The sequence below is a fragment of the Saccopteryx leptura genome, chromosome 2 (assembly GCF_036850995.1).
Source record: "Saccopteryx leptura isolate mSacLep1 chromosome 2, mSacLep1_pri_phased_curated, whole genome shotgun sequence".
In the NCBI taxonomy this organism is placed as follows: Eukaryota; Metazoa; Chordata; class Mammalia; order Chiroptera; family Emballonuridae; genus Saccopteryx; species Saccopteryx leptura.
Genome location: NC_089504.1, coordinates 51,317,785 through 51,333,756, shown reverse-complemented (window position 1 = coordinate 51,333,756; position 15,972 = coordinate 51,317,785). Strand labels below are relative to the sequence as shown.

The window sequence follows — 15,972 nt, the reverse complement described above, 5'->3', positions numbered from 1 at the left end:
GCGCCTGAGGCAGAGGCCACAGAGCCATCCCCAGCGCCCGGGCCATCTTTGCTCCAATGGAGCCTTAGCTGCAGGAGGGGAAGAGAGAGACAGAGAGGAAAGCACGGCGGAGGGGTGGAGAAGCAAATGGGCGCTTCTCCTGTGTGCCCTGGCCGGGAATCGAACCCGGGTCCTCCGCACGCTAGGCCGACGCTCTACCGCTGAGCCAACCGGCCAGGGCCGGTCTTTTACCCATTTTTAAGTTTCATTTTCTTGTTGAATTTTAAGAATTCTTTGTATAATCTGGATAATAGTTCTTTATCAGTTACATCTTTTGCAAACATTTCCTCTCAGTCTGTGATGGTATTTTTTAATGAAAAAGGCATATTAAAATGTTAAATTAATAGCTGGTATTGCTCCTTGGGGACAGGGACTATGTCCCCTCCATTTTTGTATTTCCAAGTCTAGCACAGAATATAAGATAAAATAAGTACTCACTAAATATGTGGTAAATAAACGGAGACATTAATTTGCTCAATCTTGATTATTCTCTCTTCAGGGGAAAATTTCCTTTTATACAGAAATTATAACAATAGAAGGGGAAATATATATATTTACTCACAACCATCTAACATTTGGCTACACCCAGCTTGTCTTTATTCTTTCTGTGAAACCAAAACTCACTGAAACTAAACACTGCACCCGAATCAAAGTGTCCTGTCATTTTTCTCCCCTGCCCACAAATAGTTCTGCTCAGGAAATCTGATCTTTCGGAATCTGGTGTTCTTTCCTCACTGCCCCAGCATGTGACTAAGGTAACAGGAGAGCAGGTACAATCCAGCATGTGCAGGCGTAGTTTGGGTTTCTGGTAGGTCGAGATTCCTTTCGTTCTCTAGGGAAAGGGAAAGGAGAAGGAGAAGGAGGCAGAGCATGTTCATGGGCCGCTGGATGCATTTTCCCCCCAAGTCATTTATAGAAATTCCACAAAGAGGGTCAGGGTACACCTGTTTCCTACAAAGCTGGACTGTACTTCATATGAAGCACAAACAAGGAAATCGGGATGAGTAATAAAAACAGGGATGGTATGGGTGTAAAAACTTGGTGGAGGGAGTACATGCATTCTTGGCTTAGGACAAGCAACAACAGACCAGTGGGAGAGGAGGAAGGAAAGCCTTCTCCAGGAATCTTTTCTTGTAGCTACTAAATGTTAGGTGGGCTGTAGGGAGTGACATGCTGTGACATTTCAATAGACTCTGGCAGAAGTGCAGTGTCTGAGGATAAGAAACTGCCTACTGTGATTGTTATATCCATCTAAGCAGATTTTCCTCGTCTGGGCCAGGTAATTCTCTGCTATGGGGGCAGAGGCTGCTCTGTGTGTGGTAGGATATTTAGCAGCATCCTTGGCCCCTATGTACCAAATACCAGTAGCATGCCTCCTTCTCAGTTGTGATAACCAAAGATACCTCTAGATATTACCAAGTGGCTATTGGGAGGCAAAATTATCCTTGCTTGAGAATCAGTGACATATAGGTAGAATTCACTTCCCATCACAATGCCTGGGCAGAGTATCCACTCTCTGAAAATCACTGACTGGGTATTACAATAGGTTTACCCTAGTGAACCAAATTCTCATGCCTGCTGCTCTTATGCACCTTAAATCTGAGAGGTAAGAAGATGAATGGATGGATGTAAACTGTCTCAATAGTTAGATGTGATCTCTCTTAGGATTCATTCAATGTCTTTAAAAAATAGAAAGCACCTTCTTCTCTAGCCAGTCACAGGAGGGCAAAGCAATCCTCATGTGAAGGCAGACCACGCAGTCCACCATCAGATCCCAATGAAGATCAAAAAATAAAGATATCTATTAAAAATATAAGAGGCTTTCATCACTGTGGGAACTAGTTATATCAGTGATTCTCAAATACTAGATTGTTTCAGAAGCAAATAAAACAGTTTCTATAAAAGACTTAGCTGAGCCCCACCTCATGTTTCAAAATTTAAAAGGGTGAACCAGGTAGAATCAAGTCCTGTTCTTCATGGTTCTATAAAGTCCAGGAAAACACCAAATTAGTGAATACTGAACTATTGTTCTTAGAGGAATAACAGGGTTGGGTTCCCAGGAACCTCCAGTCAGAACATTTCTTTTTGTCAACCAAAATGCCATTGACCCTATATAGGTTTGCCTGCCAACTCTTTTGTAAAACAAATCAGTCTTACTATCGTTAAAACTCTGCTCTTCCACATAACTCTTTTCCTGTAAAAGACTTGCAGATTTTTTTAAAAATTGTTTCAAAGTTGCCTTATCTGCAGAACCAGACTCTCCTGCAAGTTTAACATATTTTGTGCCTTATCGTTTTTTTGAAGCAGAAGGCAGCCAAGCCAGCATTAGTGGAAAAAAAATGTTAACATTTCTTGACTCCGGATAACATGACCATAAATTTCTTTGCCTTTTAGCCTCATAATAATGCCCCCCCTTTTTAATTTACCGTCTCATGAATCCACAAATTTAGCTACTTTTCCATAGTCTCAACATGCACTGCAGGTGTAACTTGAGCACCTCACACACAAACTGGCAAATAAATTTTCTTTTGCTTTCCCAGATGCAAGGGAATTCTACAACATTGAACTCATGGCCAACAAAAACTCCTGCCTGAAGGAAGCTTCTTTGACATTTATTTTCCCCATAAGGTTAATGCCCTCAGGAACACTCAACAGACAGCACTTCAGCACGGCCCTGGGGTGACATCAAGAAAAGGCACTAGAATGAGAAAAATGGATCACTTCATAGAATAAGAGCTGAAATGAGAAGGTGGATCCTGTCTTATTCCATCTGAGCTGGGAGCGTGCCAAACTTCATCCAGCTATATTGAGGGTATAGATACTAATAAAGTAATAAATATGTACATTGTACCTCAAAAAATTTTTTTAACTTCTTAGTGTACTTTTCAGACAACAGAATTGTAAAAGGAAGTTTTTTAGCTAAATAAGGAGCATCAGTTATAAGTTTTCAGTAATATTTTTTACTGAAGTAAATGTCTCTTGATTTATAATATCTCTCTAGATTTATATTGCTTAATAGAAGGATGTAGTAGGATGAATAGTGAACAATCCCCCCACCCCCACCCCCCGCAAAGATCTCTTCATCCTAATTCCCAGAACCCAGAATATGTTACCATTCATGGTAAAGAGACTTTGCCAATGTTATTAAATTGAGGAGTTTATTATAAGAAGATTATTTTGGATTATCCTAGGTGGGATTGATATACTCACAAAGTCCTTATAAGGGGGAGTTAGAGAGAAAGCCATGTGATAACAGAAACAGAGATTTGAAGATGCTACTCTGCTGGTTTTAAAAATAAGGAAGGATGGCCCTGTTGGCTCAGTGGTAGCGCATCGGCTTGGCATGTGAATGTTCTGGTTTGATTCCTGGTCAGGGCACACAGGAGAAGTAACCATCTGCTTCTCCACCCCTCCCCCTCTATCTTCTCTTTATCTCTCTATCTTCTACTCTTACAACCATGGCTCGGTTGGAGCAAGTTGGCCCCATGTGCTGAGGATGGCTCCATGGCCTTGCCTCAGGTGCTAAAATAGGTCGGTTGCAGAGCAACAGTGCAACAGTCCCAGATGGGCAGAGCATCACCCCATAGGGGGCTTGCCAGGTGGATCCCGGTGTGGGGGGACATACGGGAGTTTGTCTCTCTGCCTCTCCACTTCTCACTTAAGGAACAAAAAAAAAGATGAGGAAGGCCCATGAGCCAAAGAATGCAAAGAATGCAGTCTATGCAGAAAATAGAATGAAATGAATGCTGCCCTAGAGACTCAGAAGGAAACAGCCCTGTGGTTATCTCAACTTTGGCTCAGTGAAACTGATTTCAAACCTCTGGCTTCCAGAACTATAAGGGAATACATCTCTGTTGTTTTAAGTCACTAAATTTGTGGTAATTTGTTACAGCAGCAATGGGAAACTAATACAAAGGGGAAAGATGAGGTTTAAATATTTCTATTCTTTTGAAGCCTTTGGTCTGCCTTTCATGGAGACATGGAAAAACCTTTCACTGAAGTCCCTTTTTATGTCAAAGATGATCTGCATAATGACAGAGATATTATTCCTTCTTGCTTAAATGCTACAGGCATTTCAGACTAACACTTTATTTTAAATTAATAATAACCATTTTCCAATGACAAAATTTATGTGTGATCCTTGTATAAAGTAGATAAAGAAACCAAAACACTCCTTTAACAACTCTTGAGCATCTACCATTGAAATTTTCTTAAGGTTGCTATGATCAATGCTTGCTTGGCTGAGAATCCTTAGATCATTATCTGGCCAGAGAGATGCATGTGTGCCGGGGTCCAGCCCCGGGGGGAAGGATCCAGGGGTCCCACAGGAAGAGACGGCGTCGGCACGAATCGAGTGAGAGAGCCGAATTCTTTTCTTTCTCTTTATTCTCCGGTTAGCATTTACTGCCAGGCATCTCTCTCAATTGCTGGTCTAGCTTTCCTTTTATGCACACACACTAAGTTACAATCACATGATATTCAGAATACATTGATTAATCATTGTTTTTGTTTCACTATGGTTACATTTTCTAGGTAACAGTTAATTCATTTCTATAAACTGTAAGTCATTCAAAGTACAATTATACAATAACTTGAACAGCAATAACAATATTGATACAAACTTCCAAAAGGTCAGTACTGATTAATAACTCTACCTTGTCTAGGATACTATTGTCTAGTCAAATTTTATTTATTACTATATTCATACACTAATTAAGTTCTAACTTTACTTTTCTCAGAGTGTTCCACCACCTGCAGGTCAGGTATGCAAGAAGAATGGAAAGTTTCTTTACTCTACCACATGAGAAGGCTAGGGAGGAAAAGTGATGAATTAAGTGAAGGCTGAAAGGTGCTCTGTGTATAGTTACTGTTTCCTACCTATTCATAAGTCACAATCTATTCTTTCTAACATGATTAATAAGAAGAAGTTCTCCTACCAACTTAACTCTTTATGAGGGATATCATAGCCAGCCTCTTATGTCTATGAGCCCAGTTCAAGGGGCTTACAGGCTTTTCTGTGGAACTCACACCCTCTGTCTCATTTCCAAAGAAATTACTATGAATCTACAGGGAAAGTATGGTACTATTATCCCTGTGCCATAAATGATAGCACACACCCAGAAAAGGGGGGATATAAGGCCAGATTAATTCAAAAAGGTCTAAAGGGGGAAGTATCTTTGTGCCTTTCCTTTGCGGTGACTTTGTCAACCCGCAGCTGTTAGTCTTCACTGCGGTGACTTTACTAACCAGCAGCCATTGGTCTTCTTCTGCTGTGACTTTGTCAACCAGCAGTTGTGGATCTTCTTCTGCTGTGACCTTGTTAGCCAGCACTAGTGGATCGGCTCCCGACACATGTGAAAGCTAGACTAAGCACTATTAGATTCCAGCATGTCAGTATTCCCAGCATTATTTAGTGGTTTGTGGAAACAAGGAAAAGAAGGTAAGGGTAGCTTCCTCCCTTCCCTGCCTGCGTTACATTTGGCAAGAGGGCAGGCCAGCTGGAGGACCAGTGTTCCCTGGAACTTGTGTCGTCGTATCAAGCTCTTCAAGTAATCCTGATGCATGCTCGAGTTTGAGAACCATTGGAAGAGACTTTTATTGACATGAAAAGAGGTCCACAATATAATGAGTTAAATAAAAGCAACTTACAAAAAAAAGTATATACAGTGTGATCCTACTTTTGAATATATTCATATATACATATAAATGTGTAGAAATAGATCTGTAGCAATGTGCATTAAAATGTTGACAGTTGTTATCACTGGGTGGCAGAGGTTACAAATGATTTCGTATTTTCAAACATTAAATTTGTATTTTTAAACATTCCTAGAGTTAATTCAAATTATTTAAGTAGTTTTAGGAAAGAGTGAAACAAATATTGCCCATTGGGAAAGATCTGGCAGAAGAGAAAGACCCATCTGTGCCAGTTTCACTGCCCACTTAGGGAACATCGTCACGACTGCTGCCACAGACAACCGGTACCTGGGAAGCACCGTTTCCCTTCTCAATTGCTCAATAGACAGAAACAAAACTGCTTTTCTTGATTTCCCTTAGTATGGCTGAAATTTTCAAAAACACCTTGGCTGGGTGGCTCAGTGGATCAAGTGTCATCCCCATGCACGGAGGTTGTGGATTCACTCTGGCCAGGGCATGTACGAAAAGCAATCAGTGAGTGCACAACTAAATGGAACGACTAAGTGGAAGAGCAATTTGATGGTTTTCTTTTCTCTCTCTCTCTCTTCCTTCCTTGCTCTCTCTCTCTCTCTCGATGGAAAACACACACACACACCTTACCAAACATACTAAGGAGATAACTGAAGGTAAGGAAGCCAGAAAATATAAGAAACAAATTTCAGAAGATGGTTTAACATGCTAGCCCAGCTATCTGTTCCATTTTCCATTTCATATTCAGCACACAATGTTTCTATATGCAGGTAATCAGGCCGGGTCACTCCATAAGCACCAACTCCTCCAGATTTCTTCTCTAACTTCACATCCCAAGCTTCACATCTGAGGGCAGGACTCGCACCAGACGTGATAGATGAACTCATTCCTCATGCATGACTCTAACTTTTAGGGAGTTTGAGCCTGTGTATATCCTCCATGCTTAAATATGCAATCACTTTGTAATAGGTGTAACTTCATAGTGACATCAATCAGCCCACATAATTCAGGGGTGAAAAATATAACTTTAAATAACTTTCTATAGAAAATCATGGCTCCCTTTTCTATCTTAAAGAAACACTGACTTTTGGTAATTCTATTAAATTTCTTAATTTATTAAATCTGTTGATAAATTTCTTAATTCTATGAACAGTCCAAATAATTTTTTTTTGGTTCTTCAGAGTTAAATGGCTATCGTGTGAGGGATATGCCTTTTTTCAGGGTTTTTCTTCCTAATTTCTTCCCTCTCCATTGATTCTATATAAATTCCTGTAGTCTTCTGCCCCAGCCAATAATTAAGAGTGAGGAAGGAGTCACCTTGCTCTGCGTCTTTCTCTTCCAGCCCTTTGCTGGCCTTTGGCTCCTGATGTTTCCTTGGCATTTGTGTGATATGCAGGGTGTTCTAGGTGGTGGCAGATGTGCAGGTGCCATTACAGCATTGGGACCAGTGCAGATGCCACCATGTTACAGTGGCTGTAATTTACTTTAAAATACTTCAGCATGTGCATTGTGATACTTTGTATCAGTCTTTTAGGTTTAGGGAAACGCAGGAGATAATCTGGAATGCATAGTCCAGGAGTGATCAGTTAGGCTTAAATCAGAAAAGGTTGCCAGACAGAGGAAGCTTCATCAAAACAACACTTTGCTAATCAGCACATGAATATCAAAGGAAATTTTATTGGAGAAACTAGTAACTTTTCTGTTAATAAACTTAATTATTTGGAGTGATGATTCTTACAAACAAGGTCTCACTGGTGGTGTTAAAAGTATTCAGAAGATTAAGGCTGGCTAAAAATACCTTAAAGACACTCCTTACTCTTATATAAACAGGGTGCAAGAATTTAAGAAAACTTAAAATCTAGCTTTATCCCTAAATGGTCCTTAGCTTTTGGTGTAGGAGGATTTCTAAATGATTCAAAACTGAGTTTCTGAATGATGAAGGCATAGATTCTTCCTATGAAGAGTCTGCTGCCTGTGAACATTTCCTGCAGTGTGATTGCGTCAGATAAAGGGTGCAGAGCTGGAGTCTCATTGAGCTAAGTGGACGGTATCAACTGTTTGATGACCACTAATGAATATGTGTGTGGTAAGCATGTACAGGTGACAGAATTTGGCCTATGATCACTTTCCCTGTAACCTAATAAATTTTGAGATTCTAGTTAAATCTCACTTCCTCAAACTTCTTTAGTGACACCCCTTTTCCAGCAAAAACAACCTAGAAGTTGTGTATGACTAAACTGGCTTAGATTGATTCACAACAAATTGTGTTCTTTTTTCTTTCTTTTTTTATTTTCAGAAGAGATCACCTAAACTTGATTAAAAGAGAAGAACAAGTCCAATATAGACACTGGACTAGCCCAGTAGCCCAGTCTGTATTTTCAAGTTCACGTTCATCTGAAGCACTGCATCAAAGACCTCCCCGAGCCTGCATGTTTTCAAGAGCACAGTACATGGAACCAGTTTGTCTTTCTGTTTTCCCCCCTCACTTAAAGTAGCCAAATGCAGTGGCCATTGACATCGGAACCTCGGGCAGGGTCTTTCTTTATGAGTCTTGGCCAGCGGTACCCAGGGTTTCTCCTCTGTGAGAATGCTGTCATGTTGTATGGATGGGGAAAAAAGCAAGAAAAGCACCTGGAACAGGTTTCATGAGATCCACTTAGATTCGCCATATTCCATTCCCACTGCTGAATGCCATTTGTCCACTTTGTGTGTTGAACAGCTGGTGACCTAAGAGTGGGTCTCAATGTGAAGAACTGTTATTGGATACCCCAGAAGTTGATGCAATAGTAGCTCTAGCAGGGCTCCTCGTGGAGACTGACTTTCAGATGTGAGGCAAGTTGGCAGTCACAGGCCAGCTGCAGACATCAATGCGGTCTTTCTTTCAATAGGCCGAGCATCATTGAATAAATGCCTTTGCTTCAGGTGTCACTATTGGCTTTGGCACTTGAATAGCTTTATCATAGTATTTTCTTGTAGATTATCTTGCTGGAACTGGTTATGGCCAAAAGGCTTCCTTCCTTAAAGACAAAGGCCGGAGATCACTCCCACTGTGTGTGATCTTTATTTGAGCTCTTTGGTGGTTGTTTCCCAACCACAAAACACTCTGGTGGTAAACACCAATAAGTACTAGTACCTTGTGATATTAGCTGCATGCCATCCATTGAATTGTAGCTATCATCATCCGTGATCTTAGAAAGACCAGAATCTGTGATTTTTATCTCTTCACACGCTGTACCATTTAGTAAAAGAATATTAACTGGTTTGAGGTCATAGTGTATGATGGGAGGTTTTATTTCATTTAAGTACTTTAAAGCATTTACAATCTGCATCGTAATTGATCTGGCCTCTTTTTCTGACATTAACTTGTGGTAGTTCAGGTAGAAGTCCAGACTATTTCCCTCATAGTGTCCTAATACTGGACAAAACGAGTCAGTGTCCAGTGAATAGTAATTGTATAGCTTACCTATTCTGGGATGATCTAGTTCTTTGTGAATCTGGAGTCCCTACACACCATGCTTGTGGTAATTCTCCTTTTATTCATCTCTCCATTCTTTATTTAACTGCTGAATTTTTACAGCTATGCTTCTTTGTGCTTTTAGGTCAAATGCCTTGTAAACTTCCCTGAAACCTTCCCTACCCAAAAGATGTAACAACAAATATCTGTCATTTAGCGTTGGTTGATCTTTAAATTGTGAATTATCTTCATAAGATATCCTTTTTAGTTCCTGATATTTTGATTTCTAACCCTTTCTGGCCTTTCCAGCTCTGCTTGGACCTCTGCTTCCTCCATTTTAAGATGACAACCTACTCCGAGTTAGAGGTGTTCTTCTTGTTCGTGGTATTCTGCTCATGTTAACGTTTCATTTTCACCTCTGCTGGTCTTGCTTTTCCCGTTTCTGCTCATTGGTTGCTGGAGGACTCTATTCCATGGCAGGAGGTTTCTGCTTTGCTAACATTTTCCATTGTCTTTCTATTTCTTCCCTCTGAATTTATCCTTTCCTGTTGCTTCAGAAGGTTCTGGAAGGCAAACCATCTGTTCATTGTTCAAGAAAAGAGGCTCCATGTCAGACAGGGGTAAAGTGGTCTTATGTGCTCTGATCTCTACATGCCATTTTTTCTTGTTTTGACTGTTCTATAAGTAGTTTCTTGCTCACTGTCACACATCAATTTAATCCTTCTCTGTATTTCTCTAGACTCTTTTGTTGTTCATTGATCGGCCACCTCAAATCACCGTTGGCTCTTGACAAATCATCTCTTCTTTCCTTCTTCTGTAATTTAGAATTCTCACTGTTTTCTAGCAAAGATATTTTTTTCTACTGTGAGGTCCGACTGGGTCTGTCCGAGCTGGATGGAGATCTGGTTCTGGGAGCTGGGGGAATGCTCAGATCCTGTAGAAGAGGGGCCATTTTGCCAAGCTGAAACAAAGGTGAGGCAGAAGCCAGCTCCCCTCTGTGCGGGCTGCTCCGTGTGGAGCCGAGTTTTGCTAGCATCTCTGACATCGGGGGGCAGAGCAGCCTGCTCCGGGGCTTCCTTCCCCCTTTGCAGTGCGGTGTCTAAGCCAGTGGTCCCCAAACCCCCGGGCCGCAGACCAGTAGTGGTCCATGGGCCATTTGGTACTGTTCCACAGAGAAAGAATAAATAACTTACATTATTTCCGTTTTCTTTATATTTAAGTCTGAACGATGTTTTATTTTTAAAAAATGACCAGATTCCCTCTGTTACATCTGTCTAAGACTCACTCTTGACACTTGTCTCGGTCACGTGATACATTTATCCGTCCCACCCTAAAGGCTGGTCCGTGAAAATATTTTCTGACATTAAACCAGTCCATGGCCCAAAAAAGGTTGGGGACCACTGGTCTAAACCATTTTAAACCACAGAGGGGCTGGTCTACTCGCCGCCCTAAGAGATGGAATAAGGAATGTTGCAGTAAGAATCGTGCAACTGGTGGAACATTGCTACCAGGGCTGGTTCCTGGCACACCTCCCCCAGCAAACTCAAAGTGACCCCTAGGAGTGCCTTTCCCTTGGCCAGCTTCCTACAGTTCAGCTTTTCTTTTCTGGTTTCACTGGTCTTTTTAATCAGTAGTTCCTACTTCTTTATCACTTCACTTAAGGACCCCTTGCTGCACAAGCTCTGGAGAAAAGACTCGCTATCGATTAGCCCTTTACTAACACCAACTCCAGTGAGCCTGGCCCCTAATAATTCCTGCCATTGTGGGTCTAGAAGGCTATACAATTCTTCCATCATATCTAACATTCTGCTGATGTCACCACAGCTCCACGACCAGGCTGTGGATTGCTTTGCTCTTCCCCAGGCAGGCGCCTGACAGAGCCGGGGTCTCTCCTGAGCGCAGCAACCCCACCCTGGGCAGCCCCCTGCGGGCACAGGGCTCCAGCAGAGGGTGGGTAGGGGCGGTGAGCCACAGAGGCAGCGAATCCCTGGGCTTGCCTACAGAGCCAGGCACCTGACCGTCCAAATTGCCTTCAGTAAGGACAAGGCACCCTTCATTCTTTTGATGTATTCTCCACCATGATCTAGATCACCAGAGAGGCCTCCTTGTTGCCTGTTGAAGTGGAGTCCTTTCACAGGTCACCAGAAAGGCATTTCGGGAGACCCACACATGGGAGGTGGTTGTGGTGTAGTGTTTAGAGGGATAGGATAGAAATGGAAGAAATTTCCTAGCTTCTCAGTGTCTCATCTCCATCCCTCCCACTGTAGAAAAAATCCAGCCTTGTTTTCATCAGGCCCAGAACAAAGACCAGTGTCCAGACATTCTGCGCCTCTGGTTCAGTCCCTGTTTCCGTCCCTGACCTCACCCGACTGGCTGGCTTCATCTGTTCCAGGCTTGGCTGGCGCTGTGCCCAGGCCCTTGTCTGGAGTCCAGTGGTTCTGCTGGACCCCACGTGGCTGCTACCGGGAGAAAATGTGCCAACAAAGGGGAGAATGTGTGTTTTCAAGAAAGAGAGAGACAGAAAGAGAGAGAAAAGAGAGAGAGAAGGGTTCGTTGTTAAGCTTGGGTTATATTATCTCAGGCTTGGGAAGGACCAGGTGATTCTTCAACTAACCAATCAATTTCCCAAACTTTCTGGCTGGTGTTGAATCCTCCCCCTTCTTGGGGTCATGTGACTTTTATCCAATCCAATCCTTTTCCCAGGTTAGGCTCCACCTCTTATGGTCATCCTCTTAATTCTTCCTGTGCATGCCTCGAAGTAGAAGCACATCCCCCTGTGCCATCTTGACTTCTACTGGGCATGCACCCAGCAGAGGAGTTTCTCCTGTTGTTTTTATTCTTCCCTCTGTAATAACCCTTCCTGCCTGCTTTAGGGGATTAGGTCCTGAGGGCTGAGGATGTCCCGTGGAGTGTGTGAAGCTGTAACTTCCTAGTGAAGCAAGCAGACTTATTGTCTGATTCAGCTCCCTGGTTTATTAGGCTTAATAATGTCTGATTCCCTTTGCTCCCTTCCTTTATTAATATCTAGCTACTTACACTAACATTCTGGCTGTCTTTCATGTATCACTCAAGTTCCATTTGATCTCCCCCATGCTATTACTGAACCATGGGGATTTTAGGGGAGGGAGGGCTTCTTGTATCTTTCGTGGGACAGAAAAGTGAATATGGGAGATACTGGCTAATATCACATATCATCTCTCTATATCTGTAACATCTACACAGGATTTAAACACAGTAGTAACAGAAGAAGTTCCCTCAATCAAATCCCCCAAATGTTAAATAAATATATATTATAGGGAAATTTTGGGATAAAAAGTAATTCCTTCTTTTGCTCAACTATCAAGATTTCCAAAGTACTGTCCTCGTAGAGAACTGCTACATTAATGGCTTCCCAGCTGCTTCACATATCTCTCAGGAGATCGCAAGGTTGTTCAACAGCCAGGAGAAAGACAAGTAGTCAAGGGGGCAGACTCTGTCAGCTACCTCAGAACATGCCCTGGGCATAGCCAGTTTTCCCAGGCTGCAGTGGGATATCTAGGCTGTAGTGCAATAATATTTAGAGTATCCTTCATAAGTAAAAGCATTTCCACCAGTCTCTGACTACCAGTTGATTTTTCACTTTGGTCTCATGACCATTTCTTTGTAGCTGTCTGGAGCTACTATACCAATTGAGCTTCTGCATCCAGCATGACATTCTTTATCTCTTTGCTGTAGGCCTAGAACTATCATTTGCACATATTTCACTAGATGTAATGGACCAAAACTGTTCACCAGAACATAAAATAAATGGTAAAGGGAAAACATATTAATTACATACTGTATTAACAATGTTGGTAAAGGTTTGTTTCATGTGTGTTTGTTTTTGAAATATTTAAAAGTTTATATTTATTTTTTAAATATTTGGCTTTAACTATATATATATAACATGTATATGTGTGTGTGTGTTCATTTGTGCAGGTTGCAGCAAAAGTAGGCTTACAGTTGTTCCTATGGAAAATTATACATTAATTAATGAAAACAAGAGTAAACTATGTTTCACAAAGTCACAACTAGATGTATCAGCACCAAAGTGGGATGTGTATGTTTTTCTGAAAGAATGGAATCTTTCAAAGATGTCTGGGCCAAGAGACAGGAGCAAATGGAAGCGGGGCAAACAGGGCATTATCTGTTCCCTAGTACAGGCTCAGAGACCAGTAACTAGCTGGAGTTGCTAATTCACACGGGACTAGTGGGGGCTCCAGCTGACAAGCAGTGCTGTTCCAGGACTTGTGGGAATTCCTGTCTGCCATCCAGATGTGTGGGCTGAGGGGTCTCCAAATCCCTCCGTGTGCACAGCACAACTCTAACATTGGGTTAGGATGCAAGGTACCGTGGTACTGTTTGGATGCCTTAAGGAGTTGAAATGTTAGGAACAGCACCTAGATAGAAAAGCTGAACCATGTGCCCGTTGAAGTACCATTGGGAGGCATCTCTTGATGTGGTTTCTTGACTGTAAAAGTTAATAAAGGGGTGGCACAGACTTATCTGATTGTTGTTATTACCCAGTGTGTGTAGTAGTCTCCAGAAATAGCTGGAGAAATTTGGAGAGGTGGGCTGAGGTCTTGCAGCGCTGTGGGTAAGGCCACCTCGCCCATGAAATGTATTATCGATGTTAATGTAACTGAAAGCATTGGGATTATGTTTTCTTAGGCCTCTGAGCCAACATCTTTAGTAATTCTAGGCTACAGTAGGACTTTGATGGCCCAAAGCACTTTTGCTTTCATGGGCTCCTTCCTCCAATAAAAAAAATAATTAAAAATTATGTTTTACAACTGTATTAGTATAAAGCAGAATACAATCCAGGTTGAATTAATTATATAATATATATTCATTTTATTTCTTTTAATTGAAAAAACCTGTCCTTTCCTGGTAGCTCAGTTGGTTAGAGCATTGTCCCAAAGCACAGAGGTTGTCAGTTCAATTTCTGGTCAGACACATGCAGGAGCAGATTGATGATGTTCCTGTCTTTCTCTCTCCCTCTCTCCCTTCCTCTCTCTATAAAGTCAATACAATTAACATTTTACAGTGGTACCTTGAGATATGAACAAATCAACATACGAAATTTTTTTTTTTTTTTTTTTAAGATAGGAGCTGCGACTTGGTCCATATTTTTGTTCAAGATCTGAGCGAAATTCTGAGATAGGAGTCGTGATTCAGGAAGCTGCCGCTAGTTGGCACATTGGCACACGGGTCCAGTATCGGCAGTTTGATATACGAGGTGACTTACGAGCTCAGTTACAGAACGAATTAAATTCATATCTTAAGGCACCACTGTATTTTATTATTTTTTTGTTTTGTTTTGTTTTTTTATTTATGCTTTTAATTTATTGTGTTTACATAGATTCAAGTGTCCCACTGAATATATCTCCCCCTACCCCCTTATCCCTCCGTGGGCCCCCCATGCCCCCTCCCCCCAATGCCTTCTCCCTTCCCTCCAGGATTTGCTGTTCTGTTCTCTATAACGCTGTGTTATGTATATGTACTTTCATTCATCTCTTTCCCTTCTCTGATTCCATCTTCTCTTCTACTTTCCCTCTGACCTCTTTCCCTCTGGTCCCTTTGATCCCGCCTCTGCCTCTGTTCCATTGCTCAGTTCACATTGTTCACTGGATTCCTCAAATGAGAATACAATTAACATTTAAAAAAAAATTAAATTATTTATGTGTCTCTAAAAGTATCATGGGTCCCAGGCACTTTGCCCTCTGAGACCATGCTGTTCCTGGTAACCACTGGCTTCCATTCCCCCACCCCTCCAGCAGTTTCTTTCCTCTCTCCTCACGACCTCCTCAACTACTTCATTGATTTCCATCCAAATGGCTTTTTTACTAAGACTAAAAAATTGCCTGTAAGTTTAATTATTTGCTAGATAGTTCAACTAAAAAAAATCCTCATACTCATCAAGTTATCAAATTGTTGTTTCTAAAATGGGTTTGTTATTTAAAAACAACACACCAACTATGCACCCAAAATGATTTTTCTTCAGTACAGAAAGCTATCATTTTTTTAAATGGGTATATATACATTAGCCCTGAAAACTTTAATTGTTTTCATTAAAAAATACTTGGTTGTTTGTGCAGGTTCCAAAACTAGGTATTTCAGTTCTGTGGGCTCTAATATTGACAAAATGACAGTCAACTGAGTCAATGTACTTAACCTTCCTGCCAATCCACCCTTGAGCGATTCCTTGAACAAGTTACTCATTGATGGGAAGAGACGGCCAGAAAGTTTGCTCTCAGACTAAAAACAAAACAAAACACACTGTGTTTTTAGAAAAGGACTATTTCCTTACATTTCGGTGTTGGTCCTGTCTTCTCTTTGTGTTACTGATTTCATACTGGAAAAGAGTCGGTGAACTGGATTGATTTCTCCAGCAGAGGAGAACATCAACTTACCCCCCAGTCCTCATGCAGGCTGAATGAAGACAACCAAAAGTAGAAGAACATTCATATAATCAGCTTCAGCTGGAAATATCAAATATGAACCAGAAAGAAACCAATAACCGATGTCAGATATATAGCGCTACGTAGAAAGTTTGATCTGAGTATATATGAGCCTCCCAAGAACTTTTAAACTCACCAGCATCCAATTTCTAGGATCAAAGTGTTAATTAGGACAGAGTGGAAGCCGCCTGGCCCTAACTTGCCCCTCCAGTCATGTCGTCTATGTTATTTCCTGTACCTTATACGCTAGCCACCTCAAACTTGTCATTACTCCTTGAGCATGAGAATATGTTCTCTTTCAATTTTGCAGGACATGTCACTATTTCTGCCTGGATT

General features: G+C 41.5%; 1 pseudogene; it reads right to left on the bottom strand.

Annotated features, from left to right (window-relative positions):
* Window positions 1-8,443: 8,443 nt before the first annotated feature.
* LOC136392995 (serine/threonine-protein kinase tousled-like 2) lies at window positions 8,444-10,953 on the bottom strand (annotated as a pseudogene).
* Window positions 10,954-15,972: the final 5,019 nt, after the last annotated feature.